Genomic DNA, 26,807 nt, shown 5'->3' with positions numbered 1-26,807 from the left:
GGAGAGGGAGAAGCAGACCCCCTACTGAGAAGAGAGCCTGATGTGGGGCTCCATCCCCGGACCCCGGCAGCATGACCTGAGCCAAATGCACATGCTTAGCTGATTGAGCCACCCAGGCATCCCCTATGATCATGAATTGAAACAAAACATAAGTAGCAGTTCTGAACGTATCTTCTGCAATGCTCAGCTCCTCAATATACACACAGAGTAGGCAGATAGTTTGGTGTAATTTGAACTGCTGTTTAGTTAGATGAGGGTATCAAAGAAAAAGAGAGGAGGGAATAGAGGGTGTAAAATGAGGTGATTATGATACACTGTAGATGCTACACTGAATAAAGACGTAAGTGAATTTATGCGATGAGTAGGAAAAACAATGGAAGAGTCAAGTTGGTGGAGGTCTTAATAAAACAGACAAGTGGCTAAAAAGCAGGCAGATAGGTTAGAAGGAAAGCAGGTGGTAGTGAGAGTAGGAAGTTCAAGTAGGAATTCTGAGGGACAGTGCCCCGTAGCATGTAGTACGTAAGAACACAGATTTCAAAGCCAGAATGCCTTGGCAAATCCCAACATAGTCATTTAACACTCGTCACTCATCTTTGTGTTTCTGCTTCCACATTTGTAATATGAAGATAATAATGGTATCCAGAACAGAGAGATATTGGCAATAAAGGAATCAGTATATTAAGTGGCCTAGAATATTACCTGGCAACTAGTAGATACAGTGTAAATGTTAGATGCTATTAATATTATTGAGGGTAAGTCCAGCACTCTTGAACTTTTGTTAAAAGGAGTATTTAAGAAAACACTGAAGTTTTACCATGGAAGATTTCATTTAGCCCTCTATTTCATTTTCTTAAATATTTGATCAATTCTATATTTCTAATTAATATATTTAGAAAAAAATAATATATTTAGAGATTGATTGTGGTGATTTTTAATAATGCAAGCAACTTCCCTTCATGAAAAATCCTTCACTGATCTTTCAACTTTTAATTGAAACAGGTTTGAATTTTATGGGCATTTCTCCAGTGAGATTCTTAGATTTTACTTTCTACCTCCTCTTCATTGATTCTATAGGTCTAGTAAATGTGCCTAAAGGTAAACAACAAAACTGAGGAATTGAGGTGAAGGAAAACACGTAGTCTGAATAATCATATAGCAGAAGAAAAAATATTGTTTTATTTTCCTTTCCAGAGCATTTTAAATGCTAATATTCTTTAACATTTATCTTTCTAGCATCTCCTAACAACAGATAATAGTTTAAATAGCAAGACTACAAACTAGATCTGAAATTTATTTTTCTAAATACTTGATATTAGTTTTCTTTGCCAATTACTTTATGAAATAGACATATGCTTGTTTTTGCTTTTAATGAATTTGAGAAATAACTGAGTATCTATGTATACTAAGTATTAGAGCTACAATGAATAGAATATCATATAATTAGTAAAAAAGTGATAGGCACGGGGCATTTTGTAGTGGTGGAAAGTGAAGCACAGTACTAGTGAAACAGCAGGACAATTCAGGATTTGAATTCCAGCAACTTAGCCATCTGTGCATTTAACCCCTATTCTATACTGCCTCCTGGTGAATAGCAGAGCCATTTCATTGCATAATTTTAGAGTTATCTTTGCCATTGAAGTCCGTGTAAATGATATTTCCCAGGAAATATTTTATATTACACAAAATATTTTTCATAGTTCTTAGGTCGTGTTACAACAATAACATTAGCTCTTTTTGAAATGATGGGAAAAAAAGTTATCAGTAATATAATTTTTAATAAGGACAAGGATGATTTTCACTGCTAATAATAATGATAGAATGAGGGGCACCTGGGTGGTTCAGTCAGTTAAGCATCCAACTCTTGATTTCAGCTCAAGTCATGATCTCAGAGTCAAGAGATTGAGCTGCATGATGGGCTCCATGCTCCATGTGGAGCCTGATTGGGATTCTCTCTCTCCCTCTTCCTCTACCCCTCCCCAGTTTGTGCATGCTATCTGTCTTTCTCTCTCAAATAATGATGATGGTGATGATGATGGTTGAATGCCATTGCTCTGAATGGTTTGTTTACCTAGAATAGTAAAAGAAAAATTTAAAGGAAATGTTTCAATAGACAATGAACATTATTTATAGCTGAATCCAAGTAAAAGAGTGTGCTGCTTCTGCTGAGTAACACAAGAATATCTTCTCAATGCGTATAATGTGCTCAAAAGCTCCACATTTTGCTTTTTATTTCTGCTAAATAATTCCTGGAAAGAATTCCAAAATTACTAAATATTCATTTTCATGTTGTGTTCTGATCCCAAGTTCATAAAAAGAAGGATTTGACCAAAAATATTCTAATCACATGTAATGCCTTCTATTCTGTCTTTAATATTCATAAAGACAGTCTGATCTCTGACCTGATTCTTGCATTGATCCAATAGGCATCAGAGAAACCAATGTTCATAAAAATAATATGATGGAAGACATTTCAACCTGATACTGAATTTAGTGAATACCATTTGGGGTTTCTTTGCACCTTTCTCTGACTCACCAAGCATTCCTGGAGAAAGAATTGAAGTAGGAGAAGGAAGGTGAATATTAGCTTCATACATTGGTAGATGTATGAAGATTGTTGATACTACATTCTAATTATAGCCACATCAAAATTCAGGAAAAGAATAGAAAAGAAAAGCCCTCTGGTTCTCAATTTCAAAATGTGTTTCTTTGGAAATATAATTCGCTCTTAAACTCTTCTATATGCTATCTTTACCTTTTAAATTTTCATCTCTAATAGTTGTATGTACTGACCACTTACTAAGTGCTTATAACAATATGCTGAGCAATTTGCAAACATAATTTATTGAATATCTTTAGCCACAGTGTAGTTTTCAAAGCATTTCCTAAAACATAATCATATTTGATTCGGACTGCAATCTTGTTAAAGTGGAAAAATAATTATTATAATTTCACAAAGGAAATGGAGACAGAAAAATCTAGTGATTTGTTCTAGATCACACATTTGTAAGCAGCAGAGGTGAGAATCAAGCTGTCTTCTCAACTCTAAAGCAGTTTCAACACAGGAAGAGCCAAGATCTTTCATTTCCAAAACAAAAGTTTAAATTACATTATTTTAATTAGATTTTATTTATTTATTTCTTTTAGAGAGAGAGCAAAGGGGGGCAGAGGGAGATGGGGAGAGAGAATTTCAAGCAGACTCGATACTGAGCACAGAGGCCAACTATGGGGCTCCATCTCACAACTCTGAGATCATGACCTGAGCCAAAAACAAGTCAGAGTCTTAACCAACTGAGCCATCCAGGTACGCTTAAATTACATTTTTAAGACCTTTCTATTTCTTATATACTTTATATATCCAAAAGTATATTCTTGCAAGGATACAGATAGTACCCTAGACATTAGGGCCGTATGCTTTTCATTTCGTATGCCATACGTTTTTATTGTTCTTCATAAAAGTAACCGGAACAATAGCTACATAGATTTAGAGCTATTTATCTTAGATTTTCACATTTCTCTCTCCCATTGCACATAATTTTGTTAATAGAATATTGACTTATCAAGTATTTAGACTGTAAACTATGAAGATGGAAACCATGAGAATATTTTATTCACAGTTTTATTCCCATGATAAAGCACAGTGCCTGGCACCTGATAGACATTCAATTAATATTTAATTAATTTCGATCAAAGTAATTTAATTTCATAAAAGGGACAACAAGTGATAGTGGGGAACATGGGAATGTATTTGCTATGAATCCCTATCAGCAGTACCTATGTATTTAAAGGCTCATAGAAGTGGATTATTCAGTCTTCATTATCTACTTTTCATTTGATCTATTATTAAACTTAGGAACTGAGTTGACTCGGCTTAGCACCTATTGTGGGAAAACAGTGTCAAAAGCTCTGATTCACAAAAAATTCAGATCAACAAAAATAATTGTGTGATAAGAATTATTAATTCATTTAATAAATATCTATGAGTGACTATTATGGACTGAGAAGACTCAGAGGTAAACCAAATCCCTTGCTTCATGAAGTGTAGAATCTGGTAATAGAGGCAGATATTAAACCTATAAAGTAATGAATGTGTAACAGATCAGTCAGAGACAAATGTAGGAAGAATTCTAAAGCAGGAGAAGGGAACAAATAATGATTTGAGGGGTGTAGTGGAGGGCTACGTAGCCAGATTGTTCAGAGGCATCCTCTTCTGGGAGTAGGTAAGGATGTTTCCATTAGCAGAAGTTCTCAGTGGGGAGACAGAAGAGAGGTGAGGTTTGGAGTGGAATGATAACACTGGTGCCAATGCAGCAAATGATGTGTGGTGTCCAATTCAAGGTGCACACTCTTGGTTTCCACTCTCTCCCCCATGGAGCTGAGAACTAATGGCTGAAAACAATGGTGTCCTCTGTGAATTCAAGTTAGTAATCATTAACTTACTCTTATTTCTTAGAAAAAGGCAAGTGTGCACAATGTTTCTTTCCATGCATATGACTCATCTCCTGCACTCCGATCAACTTACTTTAATTATAATAGCTTTTTGTGGAGTGCATGAAAGAAGTAAAGAGATTCACATAGTTCCAAAAGTTTTATCCAATGGTTTGGGTCAAGACTCTTTTTTTTTTTTTTTTTTTTTCCAAATGTTTTTCCAATTGACATTTTTTTTCCAAATGTGTCTTTGTATACCTGGTAATTTTCAATTGGATGCCACATATTGAGGATTTTTTAAAAGTGCTGAATATTCTTGAGTTAAAAAAAACACTTTAAACTTTCCACTAGGGTGCAATGAAGTTACTTGGAAACGGCTTTTCCTTTTAAGGCTTGGTTTCAAACACTGTTATGTGGACTAGAACAACTGTTAGTCTTGGGCTAATTACACTCCACTACTGAGGCAATAACCTTCTAAGTACCTGATACTTCATGTATTATGATGTTTTTTCTACTCTTGCTAGTGAGAAACAAACAATTCCAGGCTCTATTAAACTCCAGGGATTATTGTGCTTTCTTTTTAAATGGCTTTTTCTCCCACCTTGAATAATTCCTCACAAATACATGCTGGTCAGTATTCAGCTGATGATTCAAAGGGCAACCTCTACGGTTCTCTGTGGCTCTCTTTCTGTGCTGATTCTCTCTCTGTGGCATTCTGCTCTGTGTAGTCCACCCACCTGGACACCCCCATATACCCAATTCTATCACATCAACTTAGGAAACCTACTTAGGCACTCTCTGGAGTCCTCTCCCAGTGCTGTGGCTAGAAATACCTCTAAGAAGAAAAGCCCCAAGAAGGAAAAAGGAGGGGGGACAATTGTGGGGAAGTTTCCTCTCTCATGTGATTATTTTTGTGCACTGCCTGCTTGTGCAATGTCTGAAAACCACTATTTCATATCTTTTAGTTATTTAAGATAGAAGGGTTAATCTAGTTCCTTTTATTCCATTTTGGCCAGAAGTAGAAGTTGGCTTCCAAAGTTTTTGGGTTGTATTTAGGAAGAAGAATTATAGCAGATTAAATGAGGTGAAATGATTGTGTTGACCACAGTTAAAATGTAAGACTACAATGATCATTTGGAAGAAAAGAAAACAAAAAAAAAAAATTAAAAATTAAAAAATAAAAAAATCAACAACAAAAAAGAATGATCATTTGGAATTAGGTTTTGGGGAGTCTTAAGGCCTGGTTTATGGGGCTTTGACTCAATATTTAAGTAGAGGGAAGCCAATCACAGCTTGAATAGGAAAGTATCATGACAAAAGCAATGATTTAGAAGGAATCACTTATTAGTAACACCTAGAATGGCATACATATAGTGTGTGTATATGTGTGGGTATGTAACACAATATTATAATAACCCAGACACATAGGATATTTACTTACATAACTCATACCTAACAACATGAAAACAAAAATACAAACAGGGTAACATAAATAATGCCCCACAGAATCAGGATTGCTGGCTGTGGGCAAGGATGTGGAGAATAAAAGAAACTTGAGGGGCATCTCTCCCAGAGATTTGGTTCATTTCTTTTCAATCAAAAGAGAGCTCAGATAAGAAACTGGTCACAACAGTAAACTATTTATAAGAGACAGGTTTCTGGCTCATGTTTTCCAACAATATAGATGGTATTAAATATTACAAAACCACATATTATAATTTTTTAAATAGGAGTCTACAAAATGATAAGTAGGTTTCTAAATACTGGACATAATTATAGCTAATCAAATTTACATTTCATTTTAACCATGATATGAGTGTCTGATCTGCCATTTCCTGGTGGTCTCCACTCATTAATTCACTTTAAGGAGGATTGATTCAAAGGTGAAACCTAATCTCTGTAGGCAGTTCAAATCGACAATGTATACATTCTGTGTGAAGAAAATATGTGAAGCAATGAAAGCATTCATAGCTAAAAAGTTAATTTTAAGTTTTTTCTAAGTTGATTCTGTAGCCCCACCGAAGAACATAGGGATATCAGTCCCTCTGTTTAAAATAGACCTAGTATAGTCTATGTCTATTCTTGCCATGGATGAATCTTTCAGGAAATACATGAGCATTTAAAACAGGAACTTCCACAGAAGAGAGAGAAATTCCAACTACAGAGACAGAGATTCTGAAATTAGTAATAATAATAATAATAATAATAATAAAAGCTAATGTTTATTAATGAATACCACATGCAAGGCACTGTGCTATGATGCCATTCCACATACTTGGTCATATTATATCCTCACTCTATGAGACAGGCACAGTTTCTTAACCTCTCTAGTTTCTATATACACACCTATAACATTCAGGTAAAAATAAAACACTCTTTTAAATATCATCCTGGGAATTAGAAGATTTAGTCTCACATAAACCTTTGGAACAATTATAGTATATAATAAATATTTAATAAGTGTTACCCCTAAATATTATTATCCTCCACCTTACAGTTACAGAAAGTAAGGCAAAAAAATTTTAAATAAGTTGCTCTAGAAAGGGATCTGAATTGTCTGGGGAAAAATGCCCACTGCATAGCTCATTGGCAGATAGTAATCAATTAATTACTGTTTACCTTGAATCCCTGGGGATAAAAGTGATGGCCTCTGAGGGTTGAGGGGCGCAGTAGGATGAGCTGCACTTCAAGTTCAGTATGCTGCAGCTTGGGGAAGACAGCCCTTCAGTGGCCTAAGATTCAGTGTGTCTTCATTTTCAAGTCACAGTCAGGTGCAGACACAGCTCATCCTGCCACAGTAAAGTCACAAAATGCACTGCAGTGGGAAGCCCCAGTCCTCCTTCCGCAGTCTGGGAGGGAATGGAGGTCATGATTTTACAGCTACCTGATTTGAGCCTTGGTACTCTTTCCCTAGTATGCATGAGATTCTATGGTATGTGAACAGAATGGACTGGGTTTCAGAACAATTTATAGTGACTTTATCAATTCTAATATTTGAATACCATTTAATGCTTCAATTATGATATATCCTTACCTCTGCCTTAATTTTTCTTTTTCCCACAGAGAGAAAGAACTCAAAAGCAATTTCCCAAAGAAGATGGAACATGAAAAGCATTGAAATAATCTCAACATCATCTGTTGCTGTACTTTGTACTTTAGATCCTAGTAGGGACTCAAGTTTTTTGTCTCTTTGGTCTTCCTTGTGGGATAAGAATTTGAGGAAGGAGATATCTCTGCCTCAGGATTGCTACATTGAGAATCACTCACAAGAGACCTCAACCAACATAAATCTCTTTGCAATGAGCTCTAATCCAGAGAATGGAACTCTATAACAAGGTCAGAAGGTTGATTCAACTGCCTTGAAATCAATGACCCTGTATATTTTCCCAGGGAATGTTAAATTTTGTACTCGGGGCGGTGGGGGGTGGGGGGGGGACACTGTTTAAAATTACTTTCCTCTAAATGTAGGAGGCAATTTAGCTGACCTTAAGCTTTTAAAACTTATTCTAATATACTATTCATCTTTCAAGCATATTCCTCAAAAATTTTACCTATTACACTTAACTTTTTAAAAAACTAGCAAACAATTTATTCATGTTTTATCTTGCTGTTTTATTCTGTTTCTTAAATATCATTTTCTTTAATTTGTTTTTAAAATCTTCCAGATGGTGATATTTTTCATCTCTTATTTATTCTTAGCTTGTTTTCCAAATTTTCTCTTCATCTCATTTTTTTTTATCATTTTATCTTTCCGATTAAATGAGCCAACTGACATACTTTTTGTGTAATTTCATCGTTTGCTTCCCTGTGATTTTTTTAAACAAATTTATACATTTTTACATGTTATTAAGTTTACTATATCTATTTAACTCTCATTCATCAACTCATATCAACTAGTAGTACATTCTCTTCACTAATCACAATTTCAAATCGACAATGTTTTAAACATTTTGTTTATTTATTCCCTAAGTATACCACAGCTTACTTTCTTCAGTCATTAGTGACTGAAAGTAGGAAAGAGTCAAAATAAAAATTTATGCTCTCTTTTATAGAATGTCAAGACTGATTTCATGTTTATGCTTCATAATAGCTCTACAAAGCAGAGACTAAATTAATATTCATTCACCCTGTTATTTAATTCACACAATCCAAAAGTCAAATTAACCCACAAGAGAAAAGTAAGCCTAGATCCCACATCAGCTGCAACATAGGGGGTTTGAATTTTCCCAGAAAATTCTATGGAGAGATAATTAAAGAAAGATAATTTGAATAGTAAATAGAATATTTTGCATACTTTAGGTTTGCAGTATATGTCAGTGTCTATCCATTTCTATGTCTTTATATAAAACTTATATAAAATATAATACTGTTCAATAGCAAGAAGAAATCTGATAAATGTTTTGGGGTTAATATTTGACTGAAAGATTCCCAAGCAGGAGGTATTAGTTATTTGAGTATAATTCTCACTGGACACTAGATACTTGGTAACAGGACAAAATTAGTTATTTGTTACTTAGAGGTAGAGACATACTGACCAGTGCATCTTAGGGTTTACTTCATATGACTTCCAGGGCTAGTAGCCTATTGTTAAAAATATTTAAAATCCAAAAATTTATCTCTGAAAATACTTCCAAAGATATATGGGTCAGGAGACTTTGTACATGAAGTTTAATAAACAAAGATATGCTCATTCCTTCACATACTGTTTATGGCTGCTTTGTTGCTATAATGTCAGAAAATTGTAAAGAAAGATTAAATATTAATGAACCCAAACCCCTGTTCTATAATGTGTAGTGAAGCTAAGGAGGGAAATAGAAGGGGGGGTGTTTATTACAATAATGATGGCTTTGTGAAAGCTCACCTGTTGTTCTATTCTATAAGATACATAGAAAAGTATCTTAAATGAAGACAAATAAAGGTGTAATTAAAAAGACTTATGAAGAAGAGTTTTAATAACTAATCAGAGTCCTAAAACTCCAATCATTCTATTTTTCTAAAAGGTCAAAATATGGAATTTTAATGAGTTAGTAGGTACTTCTTTGTCTAATAAACAAAGAAAAAAGATTGTTTAGATTTGATTCTTATTTAATTGTTAAAGAGTATAACATTTTCTTATCACATTTACCAAATATTTATGTAATGTGGCTGAATAGGGCATTGAGGACAAAGAAAGTAAAGGCCATTAAATTTATCTCTCTTAGAAACTAGAAAAATATAGCAACATTCCCCACATCCAGACAAAGAAATCCTTAAAAAGCTTTTCCATGCCATCCAGTGTCTTTTACTGAACTAACTCACCGTCTGGAATTTCTTATCCCAGAAGCCCCTGCAGTATCCTTATGTAGTTACAGCCCTTCTCATCTTCCTCTGTCACTATGTCAACAGTGACAGCTTCCACAGGGAAGTTCAGAATATTATAAAGATAAGTATAAGATATGACACTTGGAAATCTAGCACACTGACTCCTGAGAACCCCTACAGAAGAATTAGTGGATGAGTAGTGAGAGTGCATAGTCTTAGTCCTCATTCTGTTTTCTAATCATGTGACTTTAAATTCACAGTTTTAAATTATTTTATCACTTAACTCAATTATAAAATAAAAGAGGACTAAAAGCCTTGTCCTTCATACTAGTGGTTGTGAAAATCAAATTAAATAATGCACATGAAAAAACTTTATCAACTAACAAATGCTGCAAAAATAAGAATTTATAACCATTTGGCGAGGAAAAAAAATAGGGAAGTAAGAATAACCAAAAAATAATGATTTTGAGAATGATAATAAATTCAGAAGGATAACAGGTTTGGAGAAAAAGGTTAAAACTGATGGCAACCTCATAAAAAGTAGACTTTGATATATTCATTCTTAAACATTTCAATTAACATATCACTAAGGTGGGGACAAACCCTGAGTTAGAGCACAATTCTGACTTCTAAGCCAGTACATTTTCCCCTTTACAGTTCCTTTATATCATACTAGCCTGCATTTAAAGAACAAAGAAGAAAAGTTATTATCAATGACAATCCCACTAGATCCAGGTTGAAGACTGGGCATACAGTAGAACAGAGAGTATCATTCAACCTCAGGGATTTCCATTTGTCAATGAATTTGACACCAAGTCTAGAAAGAGAAGAATCCAACCAAAACATTACTATTTGTAAGACAAGAAAAACAGGCCTTATGTTACTTTAGAAAATTCTGTCCTATAATATTGCTGAAGGTGATACAATGAAATTATACTTTTACCAAGGAAGTTAGATTTTAAGCACACCAGAAATTTTGTTTTGATCAGATATATGAAACATGAAGACAAGAGATGGAACATGTATTTTTTAAAGCCTGAGGACTCTAAAACATAGACATACTGTGTAAGCAAAAAACCCATTCATATTTCTTAATCTAGTCCAGAGGTCTGAAAACTATAATTCCTACAGGCCAAATTTGGTTTGCTACCAGATTTGTACATAAAGTTTAATGAACAAAGATATGCTCATTCCTTCACATACTGTTTATGGCTACTTTGTGGCTATAATGGCAGAGTAGCTATGACAAAGATGGTATTGCTCACAAAGCGTAAATTATTCAGTATCTGGCCCTTTATAGAAAAAAAAATTGCTGAGTACTGGTCTAGACAATTTTTAGTCATGAATGAAGAAACAATAATTATTCCTTATAGATCTATTATGTGTAATGCATTGTGCCTGGTAAAGTACATCTCTAGTTCTGCCCATATTTCTTTATTTAATTCTCACAACCATCCTGTGTAATAAAGATTACTGTCTAAACTCCATAGATGAGGAAATTTATATTCAAAAGTCTAAGTAAAACTAACCTAAGATTATACTGTAGTCAGTAGCAGATTCAGGATTCAGATGTCTGTTATTGTTGTTATTATTTGTTTGTTTTAATCTTCATAGATGATGGTCTTTGTTTTTTTTGTTTTTGTTTTTGTTTTTTGTTTTTTGTTTTTTTGGTGATGATCTTTGTACTAAGCTACACTATCTCCCAGAAATTCATGTTTACTAAAAACCAACTTCATAAACTGAGTCATATATGAGTATGTATATGTATGTGGAGGAAGTAAAGGATAAGATACAGGAGAAGAAACAGTCACTAAACTTAAAGACTGATCGATGGACATTACTCACTCTGAAGAACCAAACAAAAAAAACATTGAAAACAAAGTATCATTAATATGTAGGATAGTATTATGCAGTCTAACATATGTGTTATTAGAGTCAAGAAAAAAAGGGAATAGAAAATATACTTGAAGTAGGCTGAAAAGTTGCCCAAGTTTACTAAGAAAAATACCAACTTATAAATCTAAGAAGTATAAATATAAAGAAAAATATCCTTATGTATATTTGTCAACTACTAAGCCCATTATCAAACAGCTAAAACCCAAAGATTAAGACAAAATCTTTACTAAGCCCATTGTCAAACAGCTAAAACCCAAAGATTAAGGCAAAATTTTGAAAGCAGAAATGGTACATTGCATGGGGGGGGGGGGGGGAACCATGCAAATGGCAGATCTTCTATGAGAAATAATATAGGTCAGAAGATAACAGAATGTCATCAATAAAATGATATGTGAAGCAGGGATTATAACAAGACTTTTATATGCAGTGAAAATATCCTTAAACTAACATGGAAAATTTAAGACATTTTTCAGATAGAAAATTGAAAGAATTTTTTACTTAACAGGTCTGTAGTGAGGAAAGTATGAAAGACTGTTATTGTTGCTGAAGAGGATACACATTCTATGGAAACTTGATGTGCATGATGGAATAAAAAATACTAAAAATAATTTATGAGTAAATATAAAAACTATATTTTTCTTCTTAATTTCTTTAAAAGCCTAATGGAGTGGCTATCTAAGATAAAAATTCTAACAATCATCATGGGGCTTCTAATATATTATAGTAATATATTTGACAATATCACAAAGTATGGGGTTAAAGCAAACTATACAATAGCTAGATTCTTATATTTCTTGTGAACTCAATATCTGTGAATATCAACTCTTAGGTTCATCATGAAAAGTTAAGAATGTGTATTGCAATCCCTAGAGCAACCAACAAAATATAAAACAGAGGTAAGATTGAAAATCCAAAAGAGAAATTACTATGGAATACTAATTAACATTAGATTTATAAGATGACAAAAAAGGAGGACTAGATGATTAAAAAAATTGAACAGATGCCTTTTTTGTGTGAGCAGATGGAATAAATAAAAGATAAGCAACAAAATAATAGTTCTACATCTAAATGAATCAATAATTACATTATATGTTAATGAATTTAAAACTCCCAATTGTAAGGGAAAGATTATCAATCTGAATAAAAAAAAAACAAAACACAGAATTATGGACATCTACAACTAATGCCTTGTTTTATAAGACAGGCATAACTCAAGTACAAAAAAAAACAAGTAATGATAAGAAAAGAATAATAAAAAAGTATGTCTTTTACATAATGCAAAAATTCTCAAAAAAATACTAACAATCAAGTAATATGTTACATCAACTAGGATTTATTCAGGAATTCAAAGCTGTTTTAACTTCCAAACATTGAATTAAGAAAATATATTGTATTACCAGAATAAAGGAGGAAAATAAATATAATATTATCAACAGTTAAGGAAAAAATTTGGTGAAAAAGCAACAAAAAAATAATATATTTTTTAAAGATTTTATTTATTCATTCATGAGAGATACAGAGAGAGAGGCAGAAACGTAGAAAGAGGAAAAAGCAGACTCCTTACAGGGAGCCCTATGCTGGACTTGATCCCCGGACCTGGGATGGCTCCTTGAGCCAAAGGCAGGGACTCAACCACTGAGCCACCAGGCATGTATACAATGGAATACATTGGAATATTCCTCAGCCATTAGAAACGACAAATTTCCACCATTTGCTTCGACGTGGATGGAACTGGAGGGTATTATGCTGAGTGAAGTAAGTCAATCGGAGAAGGACAAACATATATGGTCTCATTCGTTTGGGGAATATAAAAAACAGTGACAGGGAATAAGGGGGAAAGGAGAAAAAAATGAGTGGGAAATATCAGAAAGGGAGACAGAACATGAGAGACTCCTAACTCTGAGAAACGAACTAGGGGTGGTGGAAGGGGAGGTGGGCAGGGGGTGGGAGTGACTGGGTGACGGGTGCTGAGAGGGGCACTTGATGGGATGAGCACTGGGTGTTATTCTATATGTTGGCATATTGAACACCAATAAAAAATAAATTTACAAAAAAATAAAATAAAATAAAACAGATGCTACCACAAGAAAAAAAAAGTATTTTTATAAAATTCTCAGAAAATTCAAAATAAAAGAGAAATTTCCCAGTCTATTCATGACAAAATTTTTTTAATTAGTTAAAAAAAAAAGTATTTTTATAAAATTCCCAGAAAATTCAAAATAAAAGAGAAATTTCCCAGTCTATTCATGACAAAAAGAATAGTCATGACAAACCTATAGCTAATGTCATATTAATGATGAAATACTCAAAACATTGTTTTTAGAACAGCGCCAAAGCAAAGATCACCATTTCATTACTTAACATTCAGTATTGTCCTGAGAGGGATGTCAAAGTGAATGTAACTAGGAAAAAAATTAAAATTAAAATGAATAGAAGACATAAAACTTGGAAAGGAAGGAGTAAAATTTTCTCTGTTCACAAAAGCTGTTATTAAATATGTAGGGAAAAATAAATAAATAAATAAATAAATAAATAAATAAATAAATATGTAGGGAAATCTTAGGCATGGGTTAATAGATATTTTCTATAAAGAGCCGGATAGTAAATATTGTGTGTTGTCCAGGCCTCATGGGTTCTATTGCACTTAACTCTTGTGCAGATAACATAGAAAGTATGTAAGTGAATGAGTATGTCCATGTTCCAATAAAACTTTATTTACAAAATCAGTGAGCCAGATTTGTTATATATGCCATATTTTGTCAACTCCTGATCTAAGAAATCTACAAAGCAGCTATTGAATCTACTAAGTACATCTGTCAAGTTTACAGATTACAAGAATTGAATTAAACTTCATTGCATTTCAGTATGATAGCAGGAAACAACTAAAAATGAAGTAAAAATTCCCATTAAGGATATCACTAAAACTATAAAATACACAGGAATACATTCAAGAAAAAGTGAAAGATGTCTGCATTGAAAAGTACAAAACACTGCAGAAATGGAGACTATATTTCCTAGGCTGTGCCTTTGATTCTTGTGATTATTCATTCCAAAAGTGGAAGTCTAGGGGATCCCTGGGTGGCGCAGCGGTTTGGCGCCTGCCTTTGGCCCAGGGCGCGATCCTGGTAGACCCGGGATCGAGTCCCACATCGGGCTCCCGGTGCATGGAGCCTGCTTCTCCCTCTGACTATGTCTCTGCCTCTCTCTCTCTCTCTCTCTCTCCCTGTGACTATCATAAATAAATAAAAATTTAAAAAAAACAAAAAAAACAAAAAACAAAAGTGGAAGTCTGTATCTCCTACTCCCTTTCACCCGTTTTGCCCCCCCCCCCCCCCACTCCTCACCCTAGCAGCAGGTTTGTTCTCTGTATTTATGGATCTGCTTCTGCTTTTTGTTTGTTTGTTTATTCATTTGTTTTGCAATAGTGCTGTACGGTGACAGACGGTAGCTACACTTGTGAATATAGCATAATGTAGAAACGTGTAGAAATATTATATTGTACACCCAAAACTAATGTAACATTGTGTCAACTATACTCAAAAAAACAAAGCAAAATGGCAAATGAAGTTATACTATTTATCAAATGAATAAGTATTTCTAAGATATCATTTCTCCCCAAACTTACTTATAAATTCATTGTACCGGTAAACATAAACCCAGCGACATTTTAGAACATAGAAATGAACAAGCTATTTCTAAAACTTTCTTATTGAAACTTAATGGGCTTAGAACAGCCAAAATAATATTTTTTAAAAAGAATGTAATTAGAGACTTTATACTACCTGACTTTAAGAATTACTATAAAACTTCATTAATCAAGTCAGTACAATACTGGCATAGGATAGTAGAACAAAGGGAACAGAATAAAGAGCCCAGAAATAGACCCACCTACATGTAACCAAATGATTTTTGCCTAAATCCCCAAAGCAATTCAATGGAGGAAATTAAAGTCTTTTAACAAATGGTATTGGCACACTTTCACAATATAGAATAAAAAGACCCCCCCAATCCTTACCTCACAGTGTGTTCAAACATTGTCTAGATGACTTACATGTCTAAACTTAGAAGGTAAATATTTAATGCTTCCACAATAAAATGTAGGACATTATCCTTATGATGCGGAGATAAGCAAAAGTTTTTTTTTTTTTTTTGGACGGACACAGAAAAAGCAGTAACCATAAAATAAAAACAATAAACAAATTACAAACATCTGTCTATCAAAGGACACCATTAAGAATGTAAATAAACAAGGCATGGATTGGGAGAAAATATTTACACGACATAAATCTGACAAAGGATTTATATTTAGAACTCATATGTAATGGGAAGGTTTTATGTTTCTTTTTTTTTAAGCTAAAGCATTGAATACCCAGTTCACAAAAGAAAATATTTGAATGTAATTTAGTAAGTACATAAAAATACTTAATATCAATCAGCAGGGAAATAAAAATTACCCCACGATGAAATTACCCCACGATGTCCATAAGACATACTGGAAGAGCTAAAATTAAAAATACTGACAATATCAAGAAATGAGATTGTAAAGCAACTCTCATGCACTGCCAGTAGGAACATAAAATGTTAAAATAATTTTGGAGAAATATTTGACATTTTTTTTTATTTTGGCAATTTCTAATAAACTTAAATATATATGACTCAGCAATTCTACTCCAAAGTGTGCACACCTCCCCACCCTGCACCTCCCAAACGAAAACATATGCTTTATATCAGCCTTACAGAAAACTACCCAAATATTGGGAAGAATTTTTAAAATATGGTATATCCATGCAGTGAAATATTAGTCGCTATAAAACATAATGAACTACTACCCTAATATGCATAAGCACAAGTTTAAATTTTATGGATAGATTGAGCAAAATGAAGTCAAATCCAAAGAGTACAAACTGCAATTTCATCTGCATGAAGTTCCCGAATAGGCAAAATTAATATGTGGTGGGAAAAAAAAAATCAGAAAGGAGGATGAGGAAACTTTTTAGGGCAAAGAAAATATTCTATATCTTGATAGGATGTGGGTTTCACAAGTGTGCTCATGTGTCAAAACCAATCAAATTGGACACATAAAATTTGTGCATTTTACTGTATGTAAACATTTCCAGATACAAAAAAGAACTGGCAATAATATGGACTCCAGTTTAAGTTTTAGTGTTTACAATGATATTCTACACAAATATAGAAGGGCAAATAATGAAATACTAAACTCTGTGGTTTGGGAGTGGAATTTTATCAGTATGTAGTCATGATTTCTAATATATCAAATATAGAATTATATAAAAATGTGTAGAAAAACACCTTTTCTTAGTTTTAATTTAAATTCCAGTTAGTTAACATACAGTATAATATTAGTTTCAGGTGTACAATTTAGTGAGTCAACACTTCCCTGCATCACAATAAGCGTGCTTCGTCATCCCCACTACCTATTTAACCCATCTCCCCACCCACCTCCCCTCTGGTAACCATCACTCTGTTCTCTATAGTTAAGAGTCTATTTCTTGGCTTGCCTCTCTCTCTTTTTTCCCTTTGATCATTTGTTTTGTTTCTGAAATTCTACATACAGGTGAAATCATTTGGTATTTGTCTTTCTCTGACTGACTCTTCTCACTTAGCATAACACACTCTAGCGCCATCCATGTTGTTGCAAATGGCAAGATTTCATTCTTTATATGGCTGAGTAATATTGATATATATATTGATATGTGTATATATATCTCGCAACTTCTAACAAAGTAGATTTAGAGGGAACATACCTCAACATAATAAAGGTCATATGTGAAAAACCCACAGCTAATGGGGAAAAACTGAGACCATCCCTCTACAGTCAGGAACAAGACAGGGATATCCAGTGTCACCACTGTTATTTAACATAGTACTAGAAGTCCTAGCCACAGCAATCAGACAACAAAGAACAACTTTCTATATTTATCTTTTTCTTAGTTCTATCTAGAATAGATGACATACCAGTTTCAATGAGCATACCCAAATACCATTTAGTTTCTAAATACCATTCTCTATTAAAAGGAACCAAAACTACTTGAAGGATTGAGGCAGGAGAAATATGAATTGAGTCTGGAACATTCTGTTACAGCAGAAGGTAAAGAAGTGCACACACACACAAAAAATGATGAGGCTATCGTAAAGGGATACAGAAGGGATTCTCACTGGCCAGATTCTGAGGAATTTGAACATGAAGATAAATAATAGCTGCAAAAATATAAATCCTTTAATAGAATAAGAAGTTATTAATTAACCCAAATATATAAATAAGGTAAATAAGTAAATAACTAGGAAGAAGAGAAATCTCTTCTTTACAGTGGAATGAATATTAACAAATACCTAATATCCAATAAAGTTGGAAAATCATCAGTGGATGATAAAACTAGTGAGTGAAAATTTGATTACACAAAGGAAACTTGCATCATCTCAAAGTATCTCCATACATATCATTTATTAATAAAGATGAGAAAATAGGAAATTTATAATGGAGAAGCCTGACAATAACCATTTCACTAAGAAATCAAAACTAATATAATCAAAATTGGGAGAAATTGACATCATAAGCCTCCTTACATGATGCATGGAGAAGAACCTTAAGCCTTACTTCAGTGATATCCTTGATCAAATAAAAAAAACATAATCTGATTCTAAGGAAACATCAGACAATGATCAGAGACATGCCACAGTGTCCTGTACGTTTCAAAAATATTGAGGTCATAGAGACAAAGAAAGGCTGAAGAACTATTCCACGATAAAGTAGACTAAAGAGATTTGATAATTACATGTAATCTATGATCCTGATTGGAATTCTTTGAAGAAACAAAAATGCCAAAAAGGACATTTCTGGGACAATTGAACAAAACTGAACATGGACTCTGGAGTAGATGATAGTAAAGTATTACTGTTAAATTTCCTGATTATGATAACTATACTCCAGTTATTTTAGAGAATGTCAATTTTTTAAGGAAAAACACACTAAGATAATTAGGGATAAAAGTTTATGGCATCTCCAAATGGCTCTCAAAGTTTAAAAATGCTGAAAGATAGACATGAAGAAAGAAAATTATAAAGCAACTGAGACAATATGTAAACTATTGACGAATCTGGGAGTTCCTTGTACTATTCTTGTAGCTTCCTTGCAAGTTAGAAATGACATGAAAATAATAAGCTACCTAAGAAGGGCTTCACTCCTTTGTAGCTACTGGAAGCATGTATTAAATGATTATTTTTAAGGTATCTGCCAAGCTCCAACTTTTGCTTTTCTCTGTGGTCCTGCCCCCAAGTCCAATGGGGAAAGTTTCTGGCTGCCCAGTTTACCCTGTACAGGACCTATCTTGGTTACCACTGACTGAATCTACTGAAGACACCTGACCTATACTGTCACTATAATTTTTTCACCAGGAATTTTAAAATGATTTACTTGAGAAGAAATGAATGCCCTTTTGTTCTCAACAGTTGCTTTTTCCCAGAGTAGTTCGGTCCCTCTCCTTCCACCCTACTCATAACTGATTTATCTAAATGGATAGATAGTGATGCTCTGACCTTCATCATTCCTTAGTTCTTTGGGTGTTTTGTTTTTGTTTTTGATTTTGTAGTAGAAGTAAAACCTTGCACGCAAATGGCTCCTATCCCCAGAATTTGTTTGCTTTGTCTTATCCCTCCATGGTGTACATTTCCTGGAGAGACTTTGTCCCTGCAAGGGTGAGACTTGTATTTTGGAGAGGACTTAATTTAGGAGGGAAAGTTGCAGGAGCCCATTTGGCCTTAAATCCAACCCACATCCTCCAATCCAGTCTTCCTAGGAATAAGGCTGATATTTTTGTCTTCATCTGTCTGATTCCTACATCTCTAAAATTGGTTCAGAACCCATAGGGGGAAAGGCGCGTGATTAATTATCACCCTCCAACTGCAACAACTGCCAAGCAATCTCTGCAGGGTGACTGGAAAAGCAGAGAAAAGCAACCTACAGGAAAAGAGATGACGCAGACTCGATAAGCATTGATGAATAGCTTGTTGATTTCTTTTTCTAGTTCCTTCTTCAATTCCACTTATATTTATCTCTCTTCTTGGATTCCAAAGGATACAATATTTCTTTAGAATAAATCTTCCTTTGGGACTTAGACTAGGATCTAAAGAGTCTGAAATAATGCCAGGTTTTATTTTTCCTGCCAGTATGGGGCATTCTTAGATTTATATTTTTGTAAATTTGACAGTAATGGATATTTTACTTATTGATTGCTAGAAAACCAGGTCTCATATTCTTCTAAGAGATATTTAAACTTCAGGACCACAGAGAAAGAAAGGCACATTTGGGGGCAGGCTGATCATAAGCTTGTACTTCAGTGTGCAAATCCTCAGTATCAGCGTCAGAAATGAAGAGAAGAAACAGAAATGCCAATCAAGGAAAGCTGCAGATTTCACTACTGATGGTGAGATCAGAACCCTTTGTCTTGTTCCACTGTCCTGAGTTCTAAAAGTCAAGGTGGAAGGAATATACTTCAAACAGGCCTGAATAGTCTTCATACAATGACAGTACTAGGGGGTGATTTTAGCAGAGAGATGATAAAGTGATTGAAAATTAGTTAAGAATGTGAAATAGGGAACTGGCTGACATTTAGCCATATTTAATGTCTTCTTGAGTCAGTTCTGTGATTGCCTTGGCTGAGTTAAAGGGCATAAAATCACTTCAACTGATGAGATTAGCCTCCCCGGTTTTAAATAGAGAATTAACATTCAGGCCTTCTTTAGGCCTCTTAGATGTGTCAGAAAAGTAAGGTCATAGGGCAAACTGCTACCTCAAAAATTAGGAGACAGGTAGGTATAGAGAATCACAGCTTACTGAAGCAGAAACCTATGAACTGAAAGCTCCACAAGAATCAATGCTGGGATAGGAAAACCTGAACTATAATTGTCAAATTGCTGACAGCTCAGTGTAGACAAGTCTGGGAATTAAAAACCCCAGGAGGACCCAATCAGACAAGGATTCACACTTTTGTGAGTTCTATTTCCAGGAGCTCTATCAGGTCCTCATAGTGAAAATCAGAGAAAAATCCTCTAGTGCTAATGGCAGGGGAAAGGAAAAAGAAACTATTACAAATATGTCCAGGATGTCCTTCAGGAGATGAATGGATAAATAAACTGTAGCACATCCAGAAAATGAAAAATTTTTAGTGCTAAAAGGAAAATGAAAAAAGAAATATTATTCACTGCTAAAGAGAGATGAGCTACTAAACCATAAAAGACCTGGAGGAAACTTAGATGCTTATTATTAAGTGAAAGAAGCCAATCTGAAAAGGCTACATATGGTGTGATTTCAACCATATAACATTCTGGAAAAGTTAACAAGTTTAGTGGCTGCCAAGGCTTAGAGAGGAGGGAGAGATGAACAAGCAAAACACAGAGGACTTTTGAGGGAGCTAAACTAATCTGTATGATACTACAGTGGTGGATGCATGTCATTATACATATTTCAATTCCCCATGGAATGTACAACACTAAGAGTGAACCTTAATGTAAACTGGACTTTGGGTAGTGCTGTACCAATGTAGATTCATCAATTAAAATAAATGTACCACTGTGGTATGGAATATCAACAGTAGTGGAGCTAGTGGCATACGGGGACTTGGAGATATATGAGAACCCTCTTCATTTTCCATGCAATTTGCAGTGAACCTAAAAGTCCTCTAAAATATAATGTTTATTAATTTATAAAATGAAAACAACAGAATTCAAAAAAGTCAAAGTGGTTAAACAGTCATTTGTTCAAGCAAGAGTGATTGGTATTCATTTAATATAATCACAAAAAAGATGGCAGCAGAAAATAATGTTCCGGGGTTAGATGTGCCTGATTGGAGAATGGAGTGTTTTCTATTTGAGGTGTAACCAAGTCTCCTTTCTGTTACATGTAAGACAGCTGGTACAAATCCATGCAGAAATTTCTTGCCTGTGGCAATGCCAAAAATTGCTCCAATTTTATAATCTCTACAATGATAAACTTGATGTTTCTAGTTTACAGTCTACATTCTCAAGGACAAAACTGTTCTCAAATAGTCAATATTGACATACACAAAAATCTTTCTTTCCATCTTTTTTTTCTTGAAGAATGGAAAAGCTACACACTTGGAAGGAACCACCACACTTGACTCATTGCATCACCACACTTGGCTCATTGATTAGCTGTGCTGGCTCTATTGTACATGATTCTGAAAAAAACTATCACCCCATGAACACAATCCCAGTGAAGGGAAACCTCATTGCATATTTCTAGAGTATCAGTGGGGAGCTTTTGTGTCCCTAGGGTATCCATTCTAGATTAAAACCTAAAGGCAAACACACCATGTTGAGAGACCCCAGCATATGAGGGAAATATCACAAATAGGTGGTTCATGTAGTCGATCTCTCTTTGGTGAACCAAGGGATTATTCAACTGAAGAGGTTCCTTCCTATAAGACCCAAATCTCTAGGGTAAAAATCATATCTTCATTTCATGGTTTTCCTTCAATCTGAAACCCATATAAATCTAGACATATATAAATACTAGGCCCATAAATGCCACATCTGGGTTGTCTCCAACACATTGCCAGTATCAGGATAAGAAAGAAACTATTTTCTGTGGCACTTGAAATTCTTCAGTTAAGGACCCCCAAAGACGGAGTACTTCATATCCAGGTATTGAGATATTTCAACCTAATGAAGTTAGTTATTATTCCTGAACACCTCTTAGGTTGTAACTTGCCTGAAAGTTTAACTTGGGTCAGGTGAAGTGAAGCAGAAATGTATTTATCGATTAGCAAATTTCCTTCTTCCCCTATACCCAGCTCTCTGACTCTCTCAGCAATAAGGTAGAAATGTTATGCTATTTACCATAGGCTTTCCCAGGAAAGAGAGAATCTGCTTAATGAATGTTGGGTAACAGTTTGGTTTGAATAGATTGCCTAAGCAAGAATCAATCTCTTAATTTTTCCTCGGACAAGTTAGGAGAGACCTAAAGGAAAATTGGCCTGTTGCCCCCGGATCTGTAGAACAATTACTTCCTTCTCCCCATCTCAGATGCCTCACGGCCATGCATCATGGCCTCAATAGTGAGCTAAGTGAAAACTCCTAACTCCCTTTCTGAATGATTAACAGATAGATGGGATATATTTTAATCTAAGACAGGTATTTATGACAGGAATAGGGTTTCCCTAGATGTTCTAATTAGAACAAATCCTCCACTTGTTTTTGTCTAAAAGTTGGACAGTAAACTTCCCAAGAAGACTCAAATTTTGTTTTACTCAGAATCTGGTAGTTCCATAGAAATGCGATGTGCATCTTGTAGAAATATGATTCAAGGTTTTTTTTTTAAGTTAATCCAATGATATTTTAAAACTCAACATACACACATACACATGTGATATTGCAAATTGAACCTACTAGAAGTCCATTAATATTGGATAAACTCATGTTGGGTCTGATTCAACTTAAATCTTTCCTGTCAACCTAGTTTAATTGATGGTTTCCTGATAATAAAATGAGTTTTAAATATTATGATTTATGATTATTGATCTGGATGATTTGTTTTCATATTTTATGAACAAACAAAATAGATGAACATTTTGGAGACTAAAACTGAGATAAGAGTACAACTGTTCTCTGTAATTTTTTATTACAAATGTTCTGTTCATCCAAACAGTATTACAAACTTAATTTTATATATGTAAAATATCACACTAGTGCTTCACACCATGCTTCTTTAGATATATGAGATATGAGTATAGAGTGATATACATCCTAGAGTAGTTATAAAATGAAAGTAATAGTTGTATTATTTGAATATCTTTACTTTCAGGGCAATTCCCAAGTCTGTTATTTTATTTATTTCTTAGAATAAGGTAAGATTCCCAGTCTCATTTTATAGGTCATGGAAATGACAAAAATGTACTGACTAGGTCGCTAATAGATTGAAGTGAAAGCACAGGTTTTCAAATACTTCCCCAGGGACTATTCCATCTAGTCACTTGAAAAATTGACTTTCTAAAATAATTAGAGTCACAAAACTTAAATCCTCCCCCAGGGACCAAAGTTTCTGAAAACTAACTAGAGTTTTCGCCCTCTCTGGCAGCATTAACTTTTAATAGATCATGAAAGTTCTCCAGCCCACCTGCAAAAATGCTTCTGAAAAAGAAGCATTAACCACATAATCAATTTGTGGAACAGAGAGTCGATGATGAGCTGAAGAGAAGAGAGAGAAGGGTAAGAGAAATACTTTTAATAAATAAGTAAAATTTAGTAAATATTTTAGTAAAATAAGGTCATTTATCTTCATTTATCTTGTAATAACATCTTGATTTACAGAAAGGGATGAGTTTGGGGTTGGGGTGTCAAGATTAGGGGGAAGGGAGGTAAGTGTGAATTACAGTGGTCAATCTAGACATAGCTGCCTGATGAGAAAACACTGACTTCTGCAATACTACCGTAGAATTATGAACTGTACAGTGTTGTCACATAGGCTCTATCTCATGCTAAAAGCTCAAATCATTGATATCTCAAAGGGTAGAACTGAGATTTGATGGTGGGTCTAGAGTGAGCATTAAAAATGGGTTCCTGACTCCCAAATATTGGCCATATTGCATTGTCTTTCTCATCACTGAAGTAATATGAAATATTAATAAATACTGGGAAATGGTAAGTATGTCTGCTACGTAGGAAAATATGTTTATTGTACAAAATAACTTTTAAAAATTGAAGACATTCACCTTCAAGGAGAGGCAGCAAGTTTATTAAATACATCTGAGGACTCAGTGTAGGTACTTCATCTCCATTATTAAAGACAGAGAAACCATACTTTAAAAACTAGTACATTTCTTCAGGTTTCTAGAGGGGAAGAAAAGGTGCTAGAAATGCTTCAAAAATCACATTGAGAGTGACTGATATGAGGGATTCATGGCACTCTATTTACCAGTTAGGAGGAAACACAAATGATGCCTATTATATATTTCTTTATTTTAGTAGGAATGATATAATAACTCTAAAAATAATAATTTCTTTCAAAAAGCAGGCCAGTACTTGGAATTTCCAAGCACATTAGTTTCAGATAACAACTACTAAGGCCAAGTACTCAGGCTTAAGTCTCCTCTTGAATAGTGAATTTTTCATTTCACAGAGTTATAGTTTGGTTAGTGCTGTAGTGAATATCCAGTGAAGCCTTGAAAAATCCCTCGTAATTGATTATCCCTATTCTCTCTAAAAAAACCAATTAAGCAATAAACAATGGCTTTTATCCCAAGATGACCCATTTTAATTTCTGACATCTACAAATATCACTTATTTTATATTGAGTCAATTATCTACCTCATTAAATCTACCCATTGGTTTATCTTCAGTCATTTATATGATTTAATATGTATATATATAAATAAATTTGTTACATGTATATGTTGTTCCTAAATCCATGCTTTTGAATTTAAAATATATTGTGAACACCTTTCCATGTCAGCATGATAGAAATATTTCACCCTTTGAAGTGAATCCATAGTATTCCATGATTTGAGTATGTTGGTTTGTGTAATGAAACCCCCTCTTTTTTTTTCTTTATAATTTTTTTTAAGATTTTATTTATTTATTCATGAGAGACACAGAGAGGCAGAGACACAGGCAGTGGGAGAAGCAGGCTCCATGCAGGAAGCCCAACGTGGGACACGATCCAGGGACTCCAGGATCGCAACCTGGGCCGAAGGCAGGCGCTAAACCACCGAGCCACCCAGGGTTCCCTAATGAAACCCCTCTTGATAGATGTTTAGATTGTTCCCCTTTTTCCCTTTTGTTTTGTTTTGCTTTATTTCTTTCTTTCTATACTTACATAACTATTTTTTACATCGGTGCTTCTGAGACTCTTTGGTTAAGACTTTTGTATTAAAAGTTATTATTAGAAAAAAAAAAAGCTGCCAGTGTATATCTATGAAGAATGCAATGACCACTAACACAGTTTGATGCCACTGCCTTGATTAGTGGTAAGGTGTTAGATATTTTATACATCTAGAGTTCTCATTTATCAAACAAGAACTTGTAAATTATCCAGCAGAGACCCCTGTTTGAATGAAATGCCCAAAGAGGGACACAGGATGTGGCAACTGTCCTGTGGAAACTAGAAGTCAGGTTACTAGGGCTTTCTATGCATTGCTCTACTTACTTACTTACAGTGATATACCTTTGATCTGTCCTTCTATTTTACCTCTAGAAGTTTGCCTTGCATCTGGAAAACAAGGTAATTTTCCTAGACTTCTCCAAATATTTAGTCTAATCAGCTAAAAGATATCACTACTAGCCTACCTCTTAGCTGCTCTTGCCTTAGGTTTCATGCATTTACTCTGTTCCAGCTAGACTCTGAACATGGCTCTTATCTAGCACTGCAGCTTAATTTTCAACTTGACTGCTCAGGGTTAAGTTGATCACTGGTCAGGGAATCGAGCAGAACTACTTGCATTTTCAAACATGTAAGAAATAAATTTACCAAAATTTTAAATGCGTGTCAAACTGTTTTACTTTACCTAAAGTTCATTGTTAAGATTAAATGTTTTATGAAAAATGTCTATTTTTCTTAAAGTATTGTTTTTCCTTCTCCAGTTGAGTTCTTAAAACGTGTCTCATAGATCTTACATCTAGTAACTTTTTCCCTCTTCTGTGAACTACCTCTTCATACCAAATACTACTGTAGTGAGAGCCAGACTATTATATTTAGAACCCCCAGGAACTGCTGAGGTTTCCCTTATCTAGATAAGCAGTTTCCCTTCTGAAGCTTTATTGAGCACAGTTTCACTCATATTCCCCTTACCTTTCTATGTAGGTGTAGAGGACATTTTCTGGGCTCAAGTCACCTTCCTAGGACATCTCAGTTCTAGCAGGGACAGAAGATGGGCTCCACCTGCATATCAGAATGCCACTGGAAAAAGAGCAAATAGATGTGACATTCCAGAGGAGGAATCAATCATTCACTAATCCACCAGATAGTAAATCTTTGACCAATAAATATTACACAAAACACTAAGCTGCATTTTGTAGGAAAAGTTGAGGAAAGATATGGTTCCTTTCCATAAGGACCTTACAATTTATTGTCAGAAAAATATGTATACTTTTGCAGGTAAATATATCTATGCGTGTTTGGCTAAGCCAAATAGAAAAAGCAAAGAGTACCCACA

At 34.3% G+C, this 26,807-nt stretch overlaps 2 long non-coding RNA genes across 2 annotated transcripts in view; one reads left to right on the top strand and one right to left on the bottom strand.

The window, feature by feature from the left end:
* The window catches only part of LOC144297009 (uncharacterized), a 79,501-nt gene extending 71,378 nt beyond the window's left edge, over positions 1 to 8,123 (top strand). Inside the window, exon 3 of the long non-coding RNA XR_013364018.1 lies at positions 7,489 to 8,123. This is a non-coding gene — a long non-coding RNA (uncharacterized LOC144297009). The remainder of the gene's footprint in view (positions 1 to 7,488) is intronic.
* LOC144297008 (uncharacterized) overlaps positions 1 to 26,575 on the bottom strand; it is a 91,465-nt gene extending 64,890 nt beyond the window's left edge. The window contains exon 1 of the long non-coding RNA XR_013364017.1: positions 26,444 to 26,575. This is a non-coding gene — a long non-coding RNA (uncharacterized LOC144297008). The remainder of the gene's footprint in view (positions 1 to 26,443) is intronic.
* Between the last annotated feature and the right edge of the window lie 232 nt (positions 26,576 to 26,807).

This window comes from Canis aureus, chromosome 25, assembly GCF_053574225.1.
Source record: "Canis aureus isolate CA01 chromosome 25, VMU_Caureus_v.1.0, whole genome shotgun sequence".
Lineage (NCBI taxonomy): Eukaryota > Metazoa > Chordata > Mammalia > Carnivora > Canidae > Canis > Canis aureus.
The sequence above is the reverse complement of the archived record's forward strand: the minus strand, read 5'-3'. Positions and strand labels throughout refer to the sequence as shown.